The sequence below is a fragment of the Mastigoproctus giganteus genome, chromosome 11 (genome assembly GCF_048544385.1).
Source record: "Mastigoproctus giganteus isolate SK-2022 chromosome 11, ASM4854438v1, whole genome shotgun sequence".
Lineage (NCBI taxonomy): Eukaryota > Metazoa > Arthropoda > Arachnida > Uropygi > Thelyphonidae > Mastigoproctus > Mastigoproctus giganteus.
This window is the reverse complement of record NC_143585.1, coordinates 80,092,837-80,116,237: the sequence shown is the minus strand read 5'-3', so window position 1 is coordinate 80,116,237 and position 23,401 is coordinate 80,092,837. Positions and strand designations below refer to the sequence as shown.

General features: G+C 38.9%; 2 non-coding genes across 2 annotated transcripts; both read right to left on the bottom strand.

Moving 5' to 3' along the window:
• Positions 1 to 383: 383 nt before the first annotated feature.
• Positions 384 to 457, bottom strand: TRNAI-AAU (transfer RNA isoleucine (anticodon AAU)). Its single transcript has one exon. It is a non-coding gene; the product is annotated as a tRNA-Ile (tRNA).
• A 2,750-nt stretch (positions 458 to 3,207) lies between these two features.
• TRNAI-AAU (transfer RNA isoleucine (anticodon AAU)) lies at positions 3,208 to 3,281 on the bottom strand. The gene has a single exon. It is a non-coding gene; the product is annotated as a tRNA-Ile (tRNA).
• Between the last annotated feature and the right edge of the window lie 20,120 nt (positions 3,282 to 23,401).

The window sequence follows — 23,401 nt, the reverse complement described above, 5'->3', positions numbered from 1 at the left end:
TAACTTCAATGCTTATGACTTCCTTCCTCTTGCTGAGACTACACACGTGACGGGGCATTAATACAAGTTGAGGAAGAATGATTGTAAGATAGATGTGCAGAAGTTTCCCTTCAGTCAGTGAATGGTAGATTGTTGGAACAAACTTCCATCTCTTGTTGTCGAGGTGGATAGTTTGAATAAACTCAAGGAAGAACTAGACAAATTCTTAGAGATATGAATGGATGAAGTGTTTTTTTTTTTTTTTGCCTCATGCCTTATAAGCTTGCTTTCTTGCATCATTCGCCACTACTAATACTAAAGTAAAGTATTTCAATTATTTCTATTTTAATAAAACTCAAAAGGTGTCAGATATATTGGTCTTATTCAGATGAATAAAAAAAAGTTGGCCCGTATGGGGATCGAACCCACGACCTTCGCGTTATTAGCACGACGCTCTAACCAACTGAGCTAACGGGCCACTGCACCATACTTTACTTTAATTTTAAAATTGAGTAATGAAGTACAGAAAGAATGAATGGATATCAAAATAGCAATTTCCTATGTTGATTTAAGAGATTAAGTATAGATCAAGGGTTCCCCAGCCTTTTACCAGTAATAAACTCTTCAATAGGCCAGACTCCTCAACGCTTGTCTCTGCACAGTGAGAAATAAACTCAGTGTTCTGAAACATCATTATTTTAAGAATTGTTAGAGATTACTTCATAACTCCAACAAGGATGGAGCTTTTAGAATGTTTGATTTAGATCAATCATTCTTAACCTTTTTGACATTACGGACCACCTTTCAACTTGCAAATTTTATGAGGATCCCCAGTGTATTTTTTATATCTTCTGATTTATTATTGTTAATTTATTATTATTATTGATTTGTTATTCTCAAATTTGTTGCTATAAAATATTATTAGATTATTATTAGACGTGCTTCCACTCAAAATCGGATATATATCGAACGTGGGAAGATGTTCTACTTGACACTAAAAAAAAATCGTTTACCGATCTTTGATCATTGCATGCACCACCTGTTCAGTTCTCTCGGAACATGGTTTTAGAAACTCTTGTCTAGATTTTAAACATTACGGCTGGATACGTCGTTTCTATTCGAAATATAATATAACACACACACGCGAAGAAGCAATCATTCTATGGGCTATTTCGTGCATCTTCCAGACCGCACAAGACCTCCTTACTCCAAAGCTCAATATTTAATAATAATAATAACAATAATAATCCAATATAAGAACGAACAGTGCACTGAGAGATTGCTAAAGCTTTCATTTAAAGCCTGTAACAGCAAACACGATATCTGCAAATAGGATAATCATCAGGAGAGCATAAAACCCGAAAATTCATCTAAATCAACCAAATGAACGTGTTTAAAAAAAGAGCGACTCTACTATTGGATGGCATCATAAATACGGGAAGTTTAAAAATCTTCCGTAATTAAAAAAAAATTAAAAAAGAGTTGAAATTGTTTGAGTTAAATGGGTTCAAGCTTGTTTTCCCAAATGATCACAAGGACGGTTGGATTTTTCACGATTAAAATGAACACAGTTGAATTAAAAACGCCCCGTTTATACCAACAATATCCAATTATACCATGTTCCCTGTTAAAATGCAGTCAGGAGAGTGGTCCAGGGTGGTGACAGCGTACTGCTCATTTTCAAACGAGTACGAGGAGACAGAAATATGCTGCCCATAAGTGAGATCCGTGTGTGAGTGCCATAATAATCCAGTTGCTAGCATCTTTTGCCGTATGGCTATCTGTCCCGGAGTGAAAACAGATTTCTTTCTTTTCTCTTTGGCTAATTTAAGCAGATGAGGCGAAGAGATCAAGGAACCGAGTGCCACGCACTGAAAATGTCCTTTGTTTCGTTCGTTATCGGAAAACTCGCTGCCTACCTAGCGTAGGCACTTTTAGCCGGAAATGACGTTGGTTGCAGCACTGACGTCAATCGTTTTGCGTGATAAACGTGACGAAGCTACTCTGACGCATTTTAAAATCCCCTTTCCCCTATCTCCGCGAGTTGTCTTTTTTTTGTTTTATCTCCCACCTTTTCTTTTCGCTTTATTTGTTCTTTATTTTCAATAAAATATCCCTTTGTGTCATTATTTTACTGTTAGCCAAGCTGTTCCAACATAATCATCAAAAACTCTTCAGCAACGTCATCGGGTGGATGCACTGTGAAAAAACTTCCAGCTTAGAACAGTTTCATTAGACATACTGATGACGAAAACTGTTTTATATTATAATTTAAATTCCAAACAGCAAAATCTATCGTAACAGACAATATACACAAAATCTTAACACTCTATGTTGTGACTTTCAGGGACAGTGGCAGTCAATAAACAAAACAGTAAACACAAATATCGGTAGTCAAGTGATGTTAGGAATTACAACAAAGGAACTGTGATTTTTTTTTTGTAATCATTAGAGGTAGGTCACAGAATCACGACTCTTGATTTTGTCACTGCTATTGATGTGTTACGTTACTGATGACGCTGGCAAATGAAATCAAGTGACAGTGACAGAGTATAACTAGTAATTATCGGAACTAGAGCTAGTAGATAAAGAAAAATCAGTGTTATCTAACGCGTTCTAATCCCAGTTAGTGAATCACAGTCCTAATGTAGAATATAAGTGATTCTATCGTTGTAACGGTGTATATATATATACAAATTCTCGCGCAGTTTATATATTATATTTTTCTAAGACAGATAGATTCAAAATTTCTGACTCTGACTACTTTAAAATTGTTATTAAAAAAAAGAGTTTGAGAATAAATAACACCGGTGATATATCGATTATTTATTCGTGATATGATTATATTTCGATGGAATCATGAAATTAAGTTAGACTGGATAGCCTCTGTAGCGTGAGTTAGCATTATTGCGATGTGAACATGGAAATTAGGAATGCCCATTACATTCATTTGTCGCTGGCGGCTCCGAATAACTGGTTTTTGTCTATATGACTTGTCGGGGCTGTCGAGGGATAGGGAGCGTAAGGAATATTAAAAGAAAAGAAGAAGATCGCAGTTTAGCGAAACTAATTGTCATTGATTTTTGTCTACAACAACTTAACACGAATCCTTCTTTCAATCAGTTCATATTACACACTGTTCTAATAGAACACCTCACTGGCAGTATTTTTAATTCTCAATTACAACCAAACTGATCGTAAGTGAGAACAAAAGAAAAAAAAAAAAACTGGCCTGTATGGGGATCGAACCCACGACCTTCGCGTTATTAGCACGACGCTCTAACCAACTGAGCTAACAGGCCCTCCCGTGCAGAAATTTATTAACTTGGAAGCATCTCTTTATTTATTGGGGGTGTGTGAGTGAGAGAGAGAGAGAGAGAGAGAGAGAGAGAGAGAGAGAGAGAGGGGGGGGGGGGTAGGATGCTAAATCTAGCATCCTACTCCATTTAGGAAAAGTATCCTGTTGTGGTTCTGCACGTGGAAATATTACAACAGTTTATCATTCTCTAAGTAAAAGCTGAAGCAATAAGGTATTCTAACTCAGTGGCGAAACTACCATACCACCAGATACGAGACCGCGGATAGGTGAGTCCGATGGCTCAAGTAGCCAGAATTGTTAAAGATAACGTGCGGGTCGTTCGGCAATCTGGTGGGGGAAGGAGTAGAATTGATAGTTTCACCCTGTCTAAATGTAAAGTTTCGAGAAGCATCGATATTGTTTATTATTATTATCGTTATTATTATTCCATTAACTCTCATTACTACAGTTGTAAACAGTACTTAATTTTCGCAATTACAGTTAGCGACATTGGCACCGACAGTCACTTTTCCGAATCATTGTTTTCTTTCAGATTATCCCAACGTTGGTTTTGGCCATCGAAGTATCGTGTTCCTTCCTGTTTTAAAAAAACTTGCGCGGACAGTGGCGTTTAAGTTCACGTTTCCTGTATACCAAAACGTATACGAGGGACGTGAACTGTTTAGTAAGGGTCTGAACTTAAGTGTAGCGGCTGAATAACAGCCAGGTAGACGAGGCTAATAGCAGCACCTAACAGTTCAATGTGCTGATGAACTTAATTTCCAAATTTGTCATAAATTTCATGTCAGCTATGGAAGCCCTTGGCGTGGTGTGACAAACCGGTGTAGTGTACGGAGTACGCAAGTTGGATTGCAAAGCAGCTGACAGATGACCACAGAAGAGATTTTACAGCGCTACAAAAGCAGAAAAGAGTTCTGAAGCGTGTCATCATTGCAAATGAAACACGGGTACATCAATTTGATCCATAGCACGACTCAAATAAAGCGATGGAAGCATGGATTCTCTACAGATAGCCAATCATCAAAACAGAACCATTTTGGGGAAAATTTACTGCAACGCTGTAAAACAAGCAATTCGGTCGGGTGCATGTCCCTTAACAACAAAAATTATCCCGAAGAATTACAATACTTCTCTTTGTTTCCAGACCAACCAGAATTAGGGGGCCGGCAATGCCAACAGCACGATTGCATGAGTTCCATGCTTTCACAGACCTCACATTTTCTAAAAAAATATTTCTTGTGATTATTGAGTACATAAATTTTGAAAAATATTATTGGACACTCTAGCGAAGAAAATGAGTGCTTATTTGATTTATTATAATCTGACATATACTTTTACGTTATAATTCTGAAAATAGGGCATCTTAAGAGGCGCGAGCACGCACACTTTTCCCTGTTTTTTTTTGTTTTTTTTTTAATTTTATAACTGTTTTGAAGACATACATTTTTCGCACAGTTGCATACGTTGTTTATTAGTTTGTTAATTAATTGGTAAATAAATACATTTGATTTTTTATTAATGTATTTAATTAATTCTTAATTCTAAATTCTATTTAATTAATTCTAAATTATTTATACTCTATTACTGGGATAATATCCACAGGCTATATTGCTAGCTTGATTCTCAAATGTACACAGATTCAGCACTCAGCGCTGCTACGCGATTCCCCCTCCCCCACCCCAGAAAGAACAGCAAAGTTCCGTTTTAATGAACCTGAAGTATCCATATATGGTATTCCAGTGACGTATCATCACATGGTGAAAGGGGTGCAACTACACGAGGGCCTGAGCTTATGGGAGCTGAAAAGGAAAAGAGAAGACTTAGTGGACTAATAAAGAAACTTTGTACATGGATTCAAGCCATTGAGGATACATCGCTGGGATATCCTCAATGGCTTGAATCCATGTACGAGCCATTGAGCCATTAAGGATACACCACTGGGATATACTGTGGTAATAACATTTAATAGAAAATCTATGTAATGTAGGCTTAGTAAATCTATAAAATCTTACATTCGTAGCTCAAATTCTCACTGTTGTCAGTGCCTGATATGCAGCAGTGGGAATTTGCTTCAATCATTTCACAATACTACAAATTTCTTTAATTAGCATCTATGGCTAGTTAAAGTTAATTAATGATAGATTAAATGGATTTTCCTTGCACACCGAGAGAAGGCTTCATTCTCTAAATGCTTGTTTTTTTTTTTATCTATTATTTCTCATCATTATTACTTACAGAGAATTAATTTCTGTTTTCCAGCAGAAATATTTCTCTTTTGAGAAAGTTGCAGCGTGCTGCTGCCTGATCACCAGGAAATGAGTTTAATAATCGGTTACCCACGAGTTTCCACTAATTACTTCATGATACAGATTCTAAGTAGACACTAGTTCTTAGAACAAATAATGTAAGCACGGAGTTACATGAGTTCTAGGTAGTTCATTAATTATTAAAATAATAATAAGGTATCCTTGACAAGAGGTTAAGCATAATCAAATAAGTGTATATTATTTTCGTTAGCTATTTACATTACGTTTATATGTACTACAGTGTATTTCATTTTCATTGTACAGTTATGATTGTAATCTTATTTCTTGCTGTAAATGAAAGTGTTTTTTTTCTTTTCTTTTTTTTCTAGTTGTTCTGTATTGGAGAGCTGAAATTCTCATGTGGGAGGCACACTGTAACCTGTATACGCTGGAATAAATCCTTTGGCTGTTTCTTTCTTTTTACCACCAGCAGCGCTGCTTTGGGATGAAATTACTGACTCAGCTCTGGAATAGTAAAGCAAAAGCCCTCCCCCCCCATTTTACAAGAGCTCAGAAAGTATTCAGTTTGTGTCTTAATTTTTGTCCAAATACATTTCACTCAGATTTAATCCCTTCGTTTTATATGGATAATAATTTATACATGATTTTTACTTCAGTTCAAAAATACTTCATTTCCACAACTTTACAAAATGTTTGTCAGTCATCGAGATTTGGAAAATCCTGTGAACAAACACCAGTGTCCCAAACAGGGTTTTCAAGTGCCCTTGATTTTATGGACAATCCATAAAAAAGATTTTACCCGTTCTTTTATTAGACACAAATTCACAACGACACTAAAAGAAGTCCTCATCAATTACAATTCCAATATATTGAAGAACTGGACAAAGTATTTTCAGCCTCTATATTTAAAAAGAAGGTTGTCAAATCCTTAAAAGGTCGAAAAAGATATTAAAAGTCACGTAGGAATGGCCAAGGTTTCTTTATCACCATGAATCTATCTGGCTTCTGCTACTCAGAATTTGTAACTCCAACACAATCAGGTGCGCCTGAAAGTGTTAATTATCTGAAAGGATCGCACACTAATTTTATTTCAGTTAATTCGCAAAATATAAGGAGGTGCGCAACCTTTAAATAATTCTGCTTAAATCCTAAGGAAGCCAAAATATCTTTATTATTTTTTAAACTTGATATTGAAATTGTAAATAGTATAATATAAAACATCATACGTTTTAAGTAGTCGTTTGGTAAATCGTATTATTATACATACTTATTTTCCTGTAGAGCAGGGGTGGGCAACAGCCGGCCCGCGACGATGTTGAATCCGGCCCCCTCGGTAAATGCATAAATATAGAAAATCCATACCTGACTACACACGCCGTAAACGTTCGGCTTAATTCGGTTCAATCGGGAATCGCGGCCAGTACAACAGTAACCAAGTGATTCTACGCAGCGTCAAAGAGTTATTTCCTAATTATTATTGTAGCATCGATCGAACGAAGTTCCTTTGGGTTTGACTTATTGAAAAAACATAATATTGGTGCTAGATGTTTTATGCCTTTTCTAATTATTACAATTTTTAATTTAATATAATTTATAGCCCATAAAATGAGCCAATTAAAAAAAAAAAAGAAAAATTGATGCCGAATGCCGCATTTTCAATGATAATTGGACATTCAGATATTTTTTTTAAAAATACATTAATAATTTGGTGATTCAAGTAATATAACATTTTTTGGGTTCTGATTTTTTTTATTAAATCGTTCAATCTATTCCGGCCCGCATCATGATGCGAAAATTTCATTGATGCGAAAATTTCATTCGGCCCGCATCATGATACGAAAATTTCATTCGGCCCGCTGACGAAAACAGTTGCCCACCCCTGCTGTAGAGCCATCATGTCAGAGGAGTTTATCATAAATACAATCGTTAACGGTATTTAGCAATCACGCGATCTTGAACCACCGTCCATTCAAAGAGCCTGTGCTCCTGCACTCTCGCTTCTGACCACTCGGCTAGATCAGGCTTAATATATATATATATATATATATTGCTTCTTGCCTGATGACCCACCAGGCTTGGCGCATATTCTTTTAAGTTGTCTTTTATGCCTCTTGAACGCGAACTTATTATTCTATATAACTCTCTGATCCTTATGGCGTTCAACTGTCATCAGCAGTAACCAGTTTGCGCATGTGTTCAGTAGAAACATTCTGGCCTGTTTAACAGAAGCGGGCCCTTGTTGGTAGCACAGTTTTGCATAATCAACGTCCTTCCCCACCTGCTGGTGGAAAAGACCTGAGTTCGAATACCGTCAATGACGCAATAAATTTTTATGGGCTTTTTTCACAAAGTGGCTGAGTACATTAGGCGAGGGTACATTGGTTTTTCGTCCAGCAAAACAACAAATCGACCACAGAACACGCAATTTACAGACATGTTATATACGGCGCAATATAGCCTAAGTTGCTGATGTGCCTAAAACCCTACAACAACTCAAGCGAACTGGACTGCAGGTATTTATGGCAGTGTAAGTTTAACCAGAGATGGGCAGTATGCCTCTCTCTGCATAGCTAGGCAGCGAACCAGACTGTCCCTTCCAACTTACAATCATGCAGATCAATGCACAACACTCTAGATGCATTGCTGATGAGATCAGGCTCATTGCAACAGAAAATTTATTTGATATTATATGCATTCAGGAACCTTATGTCTCTAAGCACATTTATGGGCAATCTTCCAAAGTTATGGGATATCCCACGACTACAAGAATCATCCAGTCCTCTGCAACAGATCCTAAATCTGCCATCATCATATTCAACATCAAGCTGGATATCACTGTTATCTCTGGCTTGTGTAATCAAAATTCCACCTGTATTTTAGTCTCTACATCAACTTTCTCGTTCTACTTACTGTCACTATATTGTCCACCTTCAGCAGATATCAATTTATCACAAAGATATCTAGAACAGGTGTTTGCTATTTTAAATCCCACATATTTAATAATTACAACTGACTCAAACTCAAAATCTTTCTTATGGTTCAGCAGTGTCTTGGACAACAGAGGTAGGATTTTCGAGGAATTTTTATTCACCTATAATTTAAATCTGCACACAACTTATCGCAGAGTAATTGCCATTGACTAAATGGAAGTTTTTATGCGTCAATGATAAGGCAAGAAGTGGACGTGTAAATCTTCTATTCAGTCAATAGCAATTACTCTGCAAGAAAATGATAAGGTCATTTGCCGCAGCGGTCCAGTTCGCTCATGTTAAACGGGCCATAGAATTAAGCAAAGAGTAGTCTGAATATTATCCAAAAACATGTCTTGGGGGGAAAATGACGTGTGCATTGGGAGCATGGAAGGAGAAGAAGGAAATCCAAAAGTAGTTTTTGGTCCTTGTTTACAATGTAATACATATTCTGTAAGTAGAAGTGAATAAATAAACTTTGTAAGGTGAGTACCTACAACAATCTTGTTAACCTGGAAAAAGATTTTTTCTTTTCTTTTTTTTTTGTGTGTGTATGTGTGTGTAGTGCATCTCCTGTGCCTCCCCACCGTGTGCGCTGTGGGAAGGAGGAGAAAACATAGAAAAATCATATTCTCTCAGTATTATATGAAGAATGAATGTTACATTCACCATCTCAGCTTATCGTGCCAAATCACCATCCGATCCAATATCCGTATAGTCCCACGGTACAGCTGTAGCCATGGTGACACATAAAGAGCTTCCTGTTATCCGAACAACAGATCTATCAGCTAGGAAATTCACTTGTAGAAAGGAAATGTGGATGAGATGTGTTCAGGAATAATGTCAGTAGCTGAACCTTCTCGTGAAGCCCTGCGAGGAACAACCTATATTTTAGAGCAGCGGATTCTTCTCTGTCGCCAGGTTCTTCTACATCCGGCCTGTGAAACTTGATAATTGACTTCAAGTAAAAGTTCCAGGGGAGGCCGAGAAAAGGCAGCTGTTAGCAGTTTCCTCGAATGCAAAGCAATCTAATTTATACCCTAAAGTAGTACTCGTAATCTGATAGCCCGTTTCTCTTTCTCCAATCTCTATAATAAATCTTCGTGCGTGTGTGTTGGTTGTTCAGAAATTGTGTCGAGGAAACTAAGGCCACGAGGGGGCAGTGTATTGTGTCTGTGAATTGACCATAGAAAATTGCGTATGTTCAATAGTTAGGTTCTTATCCTGCCGAATAAAAGCCCCCTCCCCAAAAAAAATTCTATCGTGAGTCCTCCAACAGTTTGTTTCGCTACATATAATTTTTGTTCTGGTTATTTTTATATAAACATAAATTCGTTATTTCATTTCTCTTTTTAACAGAAGCTACTTATAGTGCTGTATCTATTCACGATTTTATGACAATAAGTTTCCCCAGCGAACCCCAAAGCCTCGAGCATAATTTGTAAGTAGTATATATCCTGCTCATCTCGTGTAAGGATCAATATATGTAGTTGTCATATGATACCTTATTAACCTTTTGGGTCTATCTTCCCATATTAGAAAGACCTTTTCTTCCACGTTACTAAATTTTTTCAGATACGTCACTGGTTGAGAGGGAAAAAAAGAAAAAAAAGAAGCAAAATGCAAGCGATAACAGAATACTGTATTCAGAATGATATTATTATCAGAATGGCCAAATGATGCAGGAGAGCAGATATTTTCTGCACCTGCCAAAAAAAACTGTCCCCAGATATTCGTATTTTCTCTATGGCCAAAAGTTACTATCCAGTTCCGCTTAGAATGTTCCCCACATCTGCGACTCTACCACACTGACAAGCAATTTATTCCAATGATCTGTCCGAAGAGCAACTTCGTGGGATACACGCTTCTATCATTACCTAAGATTTTATATTTGTGCCTTCTAGTCCTTGACTCTCCTACCAGTGAAGATATATCTCTTTCGTTCATTTTACTGATCGCTTCAAGGGCTTTGTGCAGCTCAGTCAGGTCACCCAGTTGCCAAGCTTAGCAATCCGCTAAGCCTTCTTCATATGGACATCGATTAGCATCTCTCACCAATTTCTAATTTTAATCTCAGCCTCGGGAGCCGAGTGCAACATTCCAAATGCGATCTAACAATCGTCTTATATAGAGGGAAAATGGCATTCCTATAAATCATAAACAGGACACAAGTATGAAGAATATTTCATTCTACCCTTGCTTTTTGTTTCGATTTTGATTTTTGCACAGAGTAGGAATATAGTTTTTGTCTTTTAAGACATTTGTAAACCATTTCTTTCACACGCTATACTGTATAACGGATTTCGTTGGTGCAGTTTCTTTTTTAAAAAAGAACTTAAAATAGTTTGAAAAAACTATGTAGGTTAAGAGGCAAATGGGGAGGAGAAGATCTTAGAGAGCGAGGTGAATGAATACTGGACATCTATAGAAAGAGGAAGATGTATAAAAAAAACAAACAAACAAAGGAAATAGAGAAATGTAGGAAAAATAGAAGACAGTGAAAAAGATGAGGAGAAGGCAGATTAGTGGTAAAATGCATGCGGTTTTCTGATAGAAAGTGCAGGTGACAACGATTTCACACGAAACAGTAAAGCGAGAGTTGAGGTCAAGTAAAGGTCAGGTGACGCAATTGCGCAAATTGGGTTAGTAGGTAAATTGAGGTGGAGATGGGAGTAGTTGGACGGGTTTGTTTACCTCTGGTGCAAGGCTAATTAGTTCGTCCCAGGAGGTATCTTGATGCTTCTGTCGCCCACCTTCCTCGGCACCTGCATCTTTTGTTTGCCTTGTAAATATGGCGCTAAAATGAGTCCAGAGGGCGCTTTTTGTCAAATGAAGTTTTTGTTTCCTTCCTTCCTTTCCCCCATTCCTCTGAGTGACCTGCAGTGGGTTTAAGAATATGTTTGCACACAGTAGGAATGTGTATTAATTTCTCACGTACTTTTAACCCAAATGATTGGTCACCGTTCATTTGTGTCCAGCGATTACAGATGTAACAGACGCTTTACAGCGATTACCACATTGACGGGACATAGGGTTCACCCTAATGAGGACAACGTACTACTCAGTAGCCACAGACATACGTTTTATCAGATCCAAGAACAAATTGCCTCTTTTCTCGTAGTTCTCGGCAATTCTTCAAATATAGTCTGAATTAACACCAGCATATTTGAGGTATTTTGAAGTATCGTTTTATTTTTATTTCAGGATAAATAAATAAACGAGTTTTATTTAACTAAGAAATTAGATAGATACAAATGATAGGTAGAGGGCCCCATCACGGAATTACGCCAGTGTCATTTCCGTAATAATACAGTACTTTAAATTTTTGCATCAAAGTTTATAAATTAAGCAAAGCAAGAAGGCATGCAAGAAAAATATGGTGCTGTTCTTGTATTCTTTTGATCTCCGTGTTGTCGTTCTGGAGTATAGACAAAATATTTATTTTTAAAGGGGCTATACCTGTAATATTTTAAATTAAACTGACAGTTTAGTTTAAAATATTGCAGTAATACTGTCTGGTAAACTCCAAAGAGTAAACTCCACTTCAGAGATATGGGCCTCGGCCGCCGAATCCAACATCAAAAGAATATTCTCTGCAGAATTCTGGCTTCTAAAATGGGCCAACAGCAAACTCCACCTTCCCCCAGCTCTCAGATCAACGCAGTTAGCAGACGCTCTTCAACTACGCAGGCTCCGGTCCTACATCGCAGAAAGAAGGCTGCTGTTCACCATCAAGATGGCCACCGGTAAAATTACAGAGCCGAACTTCTGGGATCACTGCTCTTGGCGCATTCCTCCTCCTTATCTCCGGTCTTCAGCACAGCTGCTAGCAAACCGTAACCGGCTAGTACTAACCGACAGATTCCTGCCAAAGCAAATGCTGCCCTCACTGCAAGCCATCGACGGGGACCTCCAAGAAGTGGTCAATAATAAAAAATACAGGAAGGGAATCCTCGTCGAACTGAAAATGTAAAACTGTGCTTTGTTAATAATCTGATTATCTGTTTTTTCTCATGTGTATCTCTTTTGTAAATATGTTTTGTTAACCCCTGGCACCACCATGCCGTGACGGGACTAATTGTATGTCTATCATTGCTGCAATTAAAGATTCTATTCTATACCACTTCCACTAACCCTTAATTCGTATAGGGTCTACTGCCTATAAAGGTGCTGACTATAATTGTTATAATTGATGAAGATCTAGGTATTTTGTGTTAAAATTTATAAAAATGGTGGACTCCAATGAGCTTCCCCCTGCCTTTACCCTTACCCCCTTTTTCAAGGATAAATGATTGTTCCCTCGGAGTTTTTACTATATCCTTAGACTAAGCTCTTTCCGCGGAATTGGTGAGGAATATACATTGAAAAGTTAATGGATCACCTTATTTGTGACAAACATTAGCTCTTGCGGGTAACATAGCGGTTATAATCACCGTCCTCCCACATCGGGGGGGGGGGAGCTTGAGTTCAAATCCCGTCAATAACCGAAGAGTTTTTATGAGCCTTTTTTTTTTTTCATAACAGCTGAATTAGCCGATCGTAGGTCAGAGTTGCATGTTGGAGTTGCAATCGGATTTCATGTCCATTAAACAGAAAATCGATGGAGAATGCACGCTGATATAGACTATATACTTACGCCTCGTAGCCTTAGTTACTTTGGCGGTTAGCACCATCTAAGATGAGACGAACGGTTATTAGCATCATTAAAATGAAATGATTTGTATCGTATTCAAAGCTTTCTAAAAAGGCAAAAAATATTTTTTCAGCAAAAGGATACCATTTACGATTAGCTTTCATCTGTTGTAAACAATCTATAATCGCTTCAGGCACGATAAAATAATCGTTCTGTTTATGAATCTGCTGACATAACATTCCTGATTAGATCAACCTTCACGTCTCTCTCTCTTGTTTTCCCGGCTTTGAAGGTCACTAAATTGTGCAAGTAATATTAATCTTCCATCTATTATTAATAAAAATAGACTTAAGGTGGGGGATCAATAACGAAAGTCAAATTCTCAATATCTTGTCAAAGCGATATAACTATTTTTCCTTTTACTGTATGCAGCCAATTGCGCATGCCTTAGAAACCACACAGTTCTGTTGCACGCTACTGGCGGCGCTAGTTGACAGTGGCACGTAGAAACTAAGATATTTAAATAAAATTAGCATAACGATTCACTTGAAGAAATCAGCTACCAGATTTCAATAGTTCAATCGTTTCATATGTTAAATTTAAATCTAACTTATATAATACATATTTAAAAGCATATTTTAAGCTATTTATTTTGGACTTTTGTAAAAGTAGCAGTAAACGTTCACAGGTGTTAGTTATTCTTCATCAGAAGTTGTGGATTTCTTGCACCGAAAGCAGCGTCTTCTTTTGGTAATCTCAAGCCCTAGATACTCTTCATTCCAAGGCCTCACTACATTGCATCAAACATATTAAAATGCCTCTGCATTAAAACTAATTGTATTTTTAAAGAAATTGGAAAGATTTTCTATATAAATTTTGTTTTGAAGTTATTTCCACAATACTTATTCCAGCATTAACTTACCCGCATTACGCACTTTGATGACATTGTTAACAGCAAAATCCGAAGAAAGAATTTATCTCGGAATATTTTTTTAAAAAAATTAGTTTATAGCAGTTTGTTGTTGGAATAAAATCATTGAATTCTGTTTAAATTATATTTTTTCGTTGCTCCTAAGCACAGGGTCTAATGGAAGAGACGGCCCTTATCGGAAGGCTCTGTTTTTTTAACTCCCAAAAAGCAGAAAAAAACAGGAACCATTACGACATAGCTGCTACCCTCTCTATTGTGGGGTGAACCATTTCCTCAGCCAAGTAGTCAGGCAAGACAAATTACGGTTCTAAATACGGTACAGTTTCTTATAAGTTTCCTGTCTTGTGAACTCCTGCGAATGTGTATTCGTCCCGGAATATAAACAGGAAGTTTATTTATTTCAGTATAACATCGTGGCCAAGTGAACCATTCTCGGCCATGGTGTTATAAGTTAGTTTTTATCCCATACTAGCAAGGGATAAAAAGTTTCCTGGATAAAAAAACAAAACAAAAAAAAAGTTTTTTAGCCCTTAAACAGATTTGTTAAAGTCTTTTATTTAGTTTTTTTAGATATTTTTAGGTTTTCTCCTACCTGGAAACTTCTATAGTTTCTGGAATAAAAAACCTTGTGTTGTGCTCAAGCTTTCGGACAGATTGTAGTGACGCCTAAAAGCCTTAGTGCAGTGGTGGCGCAAAATCGACTAACAACCAGCTTAATAAGGACTACTGACTTCTTTTATAATGAACATAACAGAAGGTTCTTTTATTAAAAACAACATAATAAAAGGTTCTTTTGGAAGTTTTTGTACTACTGACTGCTTTGATCATGACGGTCTAGTTCATACGATGTATTTTGGCAAATTACAGCCTCAGCTGAAGAGATCTTTTAGAATTCTTCCAGTCTCTGACAGGATTTGAACCAGGACCTATCGATACGAGTGAAAAGTAACGAACCGACTATATGACTATAGAGAACTCAGCGTTGGTTTTTCCTTCTTTGTCACAGTAAAGAGCAGAATAGCAAAAGGACGAAATATACCATGAATCTCTTTAGAGATCATAGCTACCTGCTTTTATTGGTGCTCGTGGATTTGCTTACTATTTCCATAAGATATTTATTGTAAACAACACTATATCTAATTTTGAGTCTCATTCTGTGCACAATACGATGTTTGATTGGTCAATTAGCTGTAATAACGTATTCATTACAAAATTTGGACTATTGATAACACATTTATCGAAATATTTAAGAATAACATGGTTTCTCGAGCAGCTGATGAAAAGTTTATACTCTCGATCTAAAAATTTTTAATACCTTGTTTCCTTACGAGCTCGACATGGATCCATTTCGCAATTTAACCCACTTATCTAAAAACTAACATTTTCCAGCTCCACCAAAACCAGACCAGTGTCTTCTGCACGTAAACAGACTTCGAGTGCATGTTTACTCACCTGATAATTTGAAGTGATATTTTCTCTCATTTCCGCCTTAATGTTTTTATTATTAAGGTTAATTTTAATAAAGGTTATTGATTACGCTGACATCTAGTGTTAGGATCAAGAATTAAATCAGCGTCCATTAAATTCATAATCACGTCTTTAAAACAACAAAAAGAAAGAAAAAAAAAAGATGTATTTTAATGAAATAGAACAGAGGGATTGAGTAATCACACGTGACATGAAACGGGTCATAAAGTCAGAAATTTCAACATCTTATCCTTACACAGATCGGGGAAACAAGAAATGCTCAGCGATGACCTATTTAATTGCTGACGGATTAGCTCCATGGTGAGCCTTGATCATTAATACTTTTTATTTTTGCTCTTGATGCGTCATGTCTATTCCCCCCGCCCCCAATCACCATCACCTTTGTCTTAGCTTGAAAGAACACTGCTTCTTTCTAGTAGTTCAACTTAAATAATGAGATTAATCCTAAAATTGTTGCGTAAATCCAACAAAGAATACCTTACATTTTAAAAATTGTTACCTTTGTCAGATTTAAGATCGTATCGTTTTCAGAAATAGCAAGACGATAGTTATATATTATATTAAAAACTCTTCATATTAAGAACGAACTCATCTGCCCATGAGTAATAAGTCCATTTACACTCCGGTACGACCATAAGGTTAGTGGAGTTTACAATAAATCAATCAATACAACAAATGGGCTTGAATCCCGGTCCACTCAAAGAGCGTGTGCTACTGCATTCGCGCTCCTGACCACTTGACTACGTCAATTGCTGGTCAATTCTCCTGTCTTACTGGAAAAAAAACCTGAGTTTCTTTCCGGAAAGATAAAACCTTGTTATCCACGCTTAAAACTAGCTAACTCGACCACGGAGTAAAAGAGTCCATAAAAGTTCCTCCTCCTCCCATTGATGGAATTCGAACCCCGGGCTTTATTCACGCAGTATTAGGAGGAGGGTGAATATAACCACGGTGCTACCCGAGCGGACGCAACAGTTATATATTGCTGCTATATCTTTAATAAGCGTGGGTTAAATAGTTAATAATGTTTAATGTGTGCGTATGTTAACTCCAAGGTAACTAAGGCCAGTCTATGAAGATCAGGATGTAGCGTTTTTAACTGCGTATATTCTTCTGTCGGTAAGCCTGCTTGCTAGATAAAAAGAAAGATTAAAAAAAAAAAACAACAACAAAACTCGCTCCAGAGTTCTTGGGAGATAAAGCCAAAATACTGTATAAAAGAACCGAAGGCAAAAAAAATCCTTCAAAAATTGATAACGCTGCAAGCAGCCTTCACTGTCTCCGAACATTGCACGCTGGGAATTGCTTGATATCGTTTTGCAGTGTGTTGTGGGCATGGTACAAACGAAACGTGATTGGCACACCTTTAGCTAATCGCCAACTGTCTAATCGTGAGGGTTACGTCGTTCTGCAGGAAATGAGTCTAGCCCAGTGTTTCTCAACCTTTAGTAGACTGTGGAGCACACTAAGATCTCATTTATATTTACACGAACAATACGTGTAAAATATATTCCTCAGCACGGAATCCCAAGTGATGAGCACTGGCTGGAGCATTGGTTGAGACTAATGTTTCTCAACCGGTCTAGACCAATTGTATTTCGAAGTGAGTGCCCCTACTGCTATTGTCTAGCTCCCAAAAGACGCCTGTTCATTGATGTATCCTCTCTGACCAAAACATCTACCATTCGTTTTCCACAACATCGATTGGCCCTCTCCGAATGCACAGTTATTGATGTTGTGAAGATACTGTATATAGACTGGTAAATGGAATGCAAGAAAAACCAACTATCACAATCAATGTTGGTTGGTTGTTGTATGATTGTAGGCGCATTAGCACTTAGGCCATATTGCTCCGTATATAACAGTATGTCTGTAAATTGCTTATGTTCTGTGGTCAATCTTCTATTTGCTGGACGAAAAACCAGTTTCCGGGAGAAAAACAACGCTACCCTCTCCTGAGACCGACTGACTCAGCCACATTGTAACAAACTCCCATAAAAAGTCCTCGCGTCATTAACGGGATTCTAACTCTGGTCTTTACCGCCGTTCACTACCTGTGGTGTGAGGTAGTAGGAAGAAAAAAAGGAAAAATGAGGAAAAAAAAGGAAAAAAAAAAAACAAGGCTGACGAATATGATGAGTCTGTATGCAGATGTAATGGAAAAACAAATGAAATTGCTTGCTCTGTTATGGAAAATTTTAGGTTAGAACAATTGGGAGAGAAATTAATTATGCGGAACAAAACCCTTAGAGGACAAGAATATTCCAGGCCTGATTCTTACCTCCTGTTCTGAGAGTATTACAGGGATTCGCGTATAGGAACCCTCAACGGCGAATGGTCATGGAGTGACAATAGTATAAGTACAATGTCAGATTAATCATATGGTACAAGAAGCCCCAAAAGCTCATTGTTAAGGGTAAACACAGTTTTAATTTCAAAAAACTGGACTATGACAATGTAAGTTGCTACATAGCCTTTATCAACTAGGAAGACAGCATGCGGTGGGCAAACATAGGGACTTTATGGAATAACTTTAAAGCCATGACAGAAGCCACGAATTCATATAGAATATTAAGAATACATACTATGAGGAGGATGCCGAGGTGGATGAATAAGGAATTGGTAGTTTAAGAGAGCAAAAACAGAATAGCGCAGTTATAGAGCGATAAAAATCTCTGGAGCATACTTGGGTCGGACTCTTATTTAATGGATACCGCGTAGTCCTTGATGATCAGCTAATGTAGCTGATGAACTGAATAGATATAGTCCATTCACGACAAGAAAAAACTATAATAGCGAACTTGAGCTCTGAAAAATCAGCAATTTGGAAATTACAGAGGACTGTTTACTAAAAATGATTGAGCCTGAAAGCAAATAAAGACCTGAGGTAAATGGAATATACCTACTTATTTTGAGGGAGGCAGAGAGATGCGCACATAACTCCATGGGTGCTACATTAGATTTAGGGGTGTTAAGCCTATTATTATACATAACTGGCCCATTGTTAATTGAGCGGCTGCACATGGCTCTTTCGTGTTGTCTTATACTTTCCTACTCTTAGTTTCTCAAGCGGTGACAGTACTCTTTCGTTACATGTTTTGCTTCCTTATATTTCTAATTTTGGTATGATATCCAAAGCAACATAGACTGTAACGAGGTTTTTTTCCTGATTTAACCTCCCAGAAAGGAATAGATGCTTCCCTTTTCTCGATGGGATCACGTCTATCTTAAGGTTAGTAACCTTTGTAAAATCCCTGGCATACCAGTTTATGAAGGATAATTATCGTCTTTTTTTGTCAATAAAGATCATTTATTTAATAGATACTTATTTCTATAGAGCAACTCTCAATAGTACTTGTAAAAGCATCGATGACCCCGAGTGGTTTATTCCCCTTAAAATTAAATAAATGTAATTAATATTCATCCAAATCCTGTCAAAATGGCTACTTTATCCAAGGTAAAAAGTGGGCAGCTGCCTATAGTCCCTGAGTTTACGGTCCCCTTACTACATATCTGGAAAATAGACACAAAAAGGACGCGCAATGTCTATTTATTTATTTATTATTATTTTATTTTTTTTTGTTCGCGTCGGTACGTTTGATATTTCTTACTTCTGATTTGAATATACAGTATTCTCTAAAAATTTGTTGTTTTTGTAAGATTTTAGGAGGATTAGCAACTATGTCCATATTGCGTGTATATTGTCTGTAAATTGCGTGTGTTCTGTGGTCGATTTTTTGTTTGCTGGGCGAAAAATCCGAGTTTCCGGGAGAAAAACCATGCAACCTTCGCCTAAGACCGACTAACTCAGCCACGTTGAGGCCCATAAAAATTCCTCACGTCATCTACGGGAGTCGAACTCAGATCTTTTTCGCCCAATGGGAGGGAGGACGGCGATTTACCAACTTAACTCTACCCACGAGGGCCTCTAAAAAGTATTCGGACACATGTCGGTTTGACATTAATCACTCACTTTAACATCATGTCCCTTTGCCTTTCGCCGCTGTAACACACTAACTTCCAGAGTACTTTCTGCCGTTCTGAGTAGACGTTCTGCTGTAGGCTGCAGCGAATACAGTCTTCCATTCATGGCTCTCGAAGGTAATTACCATGCTCCCACACCAGGTGGAAAAAGACAGGAGTTCGAATCCCATCAATGATGAGAAGAATTTTTATGGACTATTTCAAAACGTGACTGAATTAGCCGGTCTAAGGAGAAGGTTGCATTGTTTTCCCTCTGTGTTTTCGTTCAACAAAGAGCAAACCGATCGAAGAATAGACGCAATTGCAGGTACAGTGTACTGACTATTCATAACCTAAGTTGCTTTGGTGCTTTCATTCCTCCTGCAAAATACACTGAAAGGACAGAATTCATTGGACAGATACCTGGTTCTTAGGCAATGCGACGCTGCCACCCCATTTGCGATTGGACAAACACAGCGCTTGGCAAGTATATAGGTACACTGCATCACTGCATTCGATGTCAGTATGGATAAACGTCTAGAGTTAACCGATTTTGAAAGAGGAATGATAGTGGGTGCCCGACGCAAGGGTCACTCTATCGCGGAAGCGGAGGTGTATCGAAATTACACTATCCCCGTTCTACAGTATCAAGATTGTATCAGAAATGCACCATTTCCGGAATTACATCTCCTCGTGGACAGCGCTGTAGGCAGAGAAAGGTGGTGGATGAACGTGGCCGTCGACGTCTGTCTCGCATTGTTTCGGCCAAGCGGAGAGCGACAGTGGCATAAATCACTGACGACTTCAACGACGGGAAGTGCCAGAAACGTCTCCACGAAGACTATCGGGCGATCATTAGCTGCAATAGGTTATGGGAGCCGCCGACTCACCAGAGTCCCATTGCTAACGCCACAACACAGGACTCTACGCTTCAACTTGACGAAAGAACATTGGCACCGGACCTTGGATGATTGGAGACCGGCCTCCTAATCCGATGAGTCCCGTTTCCAGTTATTTCGAGCTGACGGGAGGGTGCATATCTGGCGGAAACCACACGACGCTATGCACCCGTTATGTCAACAAGGAACTGTTCAGGCAGGTGGGCGGTCGGTAATGGTCTGGAGCATATTCAACTGGCACACGTTGAGACCTTTGGTACGTCTAGACGCATCTCTGAACGGTACAGGTAAAGTGTAAAGTGTAAAGTGTGTTTAGGGTCAAACGGCACCAGGGGTTTCCCCCATCTCCGCGTTGCTTTCATTGTGGGTGAACCAGTTCGCTGGGAAATGCCAGAGATTTAAAAGTGTATGGATATTGTGTATGTGTAGTGTCATGTACCGTTGTTCATCTGGTCGTTTAGCCGCTGGACCCCTACTGAGGCCCAACGTTGCCCCACTTTCGCCCCGTGGAGGCAGACCAGGAAACACCAGTAGACTAAGATTTACTCTGGCAGGTCCTGCCGCTTAATTTCCTGAGATTTCGGCGGCTAGGACCTAAAAAAAAAAAAAAAAAAAAAGAAATATATATATATATATTTGGTAAATTCGATGAGGAATAACGCTAAATTTCTGAAAGGCCGAGTGTATGGGCCAAAAACGTAATTTGGAGATGATTAAATCAATTCCGACGTGTAGGGCATTCGCTTGCGTATGTGCAGGTAGAGTGGGTGGGGAGACTGAAGTCTGGGGGGAAAAGACAGAAGTATGGAGTCGAGAGAGGAGGCAACCCCAAGTCACAGTTGGGCATGCCCATGCCCCACCAGAAAGGAATGTGGGAATGGCGAGGAGTGAACGGTACAGGTTACATATCCATCCTGCAAACTATCTGCATCCCTTCATGGTTATCGTGCACCCACAGGGGCAATGGACTCTTTCAGCAGGACAATGCGCCTCCCCACAGAGCAGTGGTGACTGGAACGTGGTTCGAAGAGCATTCCGCAGATTTTACCACCATGGAATGGCCTCCTCATTCATAGGACATGGACCCCTATGGAGCACCTTTGGGTTGCTGTGGAAAGATTCGTCCGAGCTTCAGATCCTCCACCCAGGAATGCGACGGAATTATGGACAGCGGTGCAGCAAGCATGGATGGAAATACCTGTGGAACCCTTTCATGACCTAGTGAACTCAATGCTTCGCCGTGTAACTGCCCTTATCCGGGCGAAAGGTGGGCCTACCGTTACTACGTAGGTATCCCATGATTTCTGTCCACTCAGTGTACATTAACTTGATTTTCCTTCAAGGTATATATATATATATATATTTTTTTCCCCTTTTTCCGTGGGGAATAGGGGAATATTTCACTGAATTTTATTTCGTTTAGATGTTCCTTTAATTATTTTTTCTATACTTACGAATTTTAAGCGAATTATTTTTCGGTTTTTTTTTGTTACTGCACCTCCCAAAGTTTTTGCATTTTACTCTGATCCAAGCCCGAGGCGGGATTCGAACCCGCGACCTTTGGGTTGCCAGGCAGGTACTTTACCCACCTGGCTAGCCCGGTCGGCTATGGAACATCTAGCATATCGTAACTCCAGTTTATTGGTTTTGTGGGTGGTAGCACATTTAGTAGAATTGTTGTCCTTCCCGACACCGAGTGGAAAAAACCCGAATTCGAATCCCGTCGAGGATAGAGGAATTTTTATGGGCCTTTTTCTCAACGTGGCTAAGTTAGGTGGTTCGAGCAAGTTTTTGTTCCCGGCTCCCAGGTATGGGCTACCTGGGAACCGGTGGGTGCAAGATCTGTGCAGGAAAAAAAAACACATACAGATAACAGAATATCACTACTCATAACACAAAACAATAACTTTTTCAGGCTTGCTATACAGAGTTTCTGTTGACACAGAGGACAAAGGTGGAGATGGGCATTTGCCTAGGAGCCACCCCAAGACACACGCATGCACACGCGCACACATGTACAACCTTAAGATAGATATACAGTATTTGGGAATGTATATAAATCATGTATATAAATTAATTGTATATTTATCTTGGGATTGTACATAAATTTTGTGTGTATGTAAAGAATGAAAATCAATGAAAACCAGGACCGTTCACAGATGCTTCTAGACGTACCAAATGTCCCACTGTATGCCAGTTGAACACGCCCCAGACCATTACCGACCGTCCACCTGCCTGACCACATCATTCTTGACATGAGGGTGCATAGCTTCATGCAGTTTCCGCCAGATACGCACCCTGCCGTCCAGCTCGAAATAACTGGAAACGGGACTAATCGGACTAGGAGACCCGTCTCCAATTATCAAAGATGTTCTTTCGCCCAGTTGATGCGTATAGTCCTGTGTCATGGTTTAAGCAATGGGACTTTGGTAGATTGATGGCTCCTATAACTTATTGCAGCTAATGATCGCCTGATGGTCTTGGTGGAGACGTTTCTGGCACCTCCCTCGTTGAATTCGGCGGTGATTTGTGCCGCTGTTGCTCTCGGTTGGCTGAAAGAATAGGGACTGACGCCGACAGCCACGTTCATCCATCACCTTTCTCCATCCACAGCGCTGTCCACGATGAGATGTTATTCCGCAAATGGCGCATTCCTGATACACTCTTGATACTGTCGAAGGGGAATCGTGAAATTTCTGTACCACCTCCGCGATAGAGTCACCCATGCGTTGGGCACCCACTATCATCCTCTCTCAAAGGGCCAGTCCCAATAGTGCTCGTGTCTCAATTCGAGACTCTGACCCACCTGATGTTGCCAAAAGGTGGGCCAGATTCCTCTAGGAGCCCACTCCAGAGGGGAAAAGGGGGAGGGGGGTTTCCCGCGGCATATTAAAAAAAAAAAAAGAAAAAATGAGAGGTTCCCGTGGCATATTACAAAAAAAGAGGTTCCCGT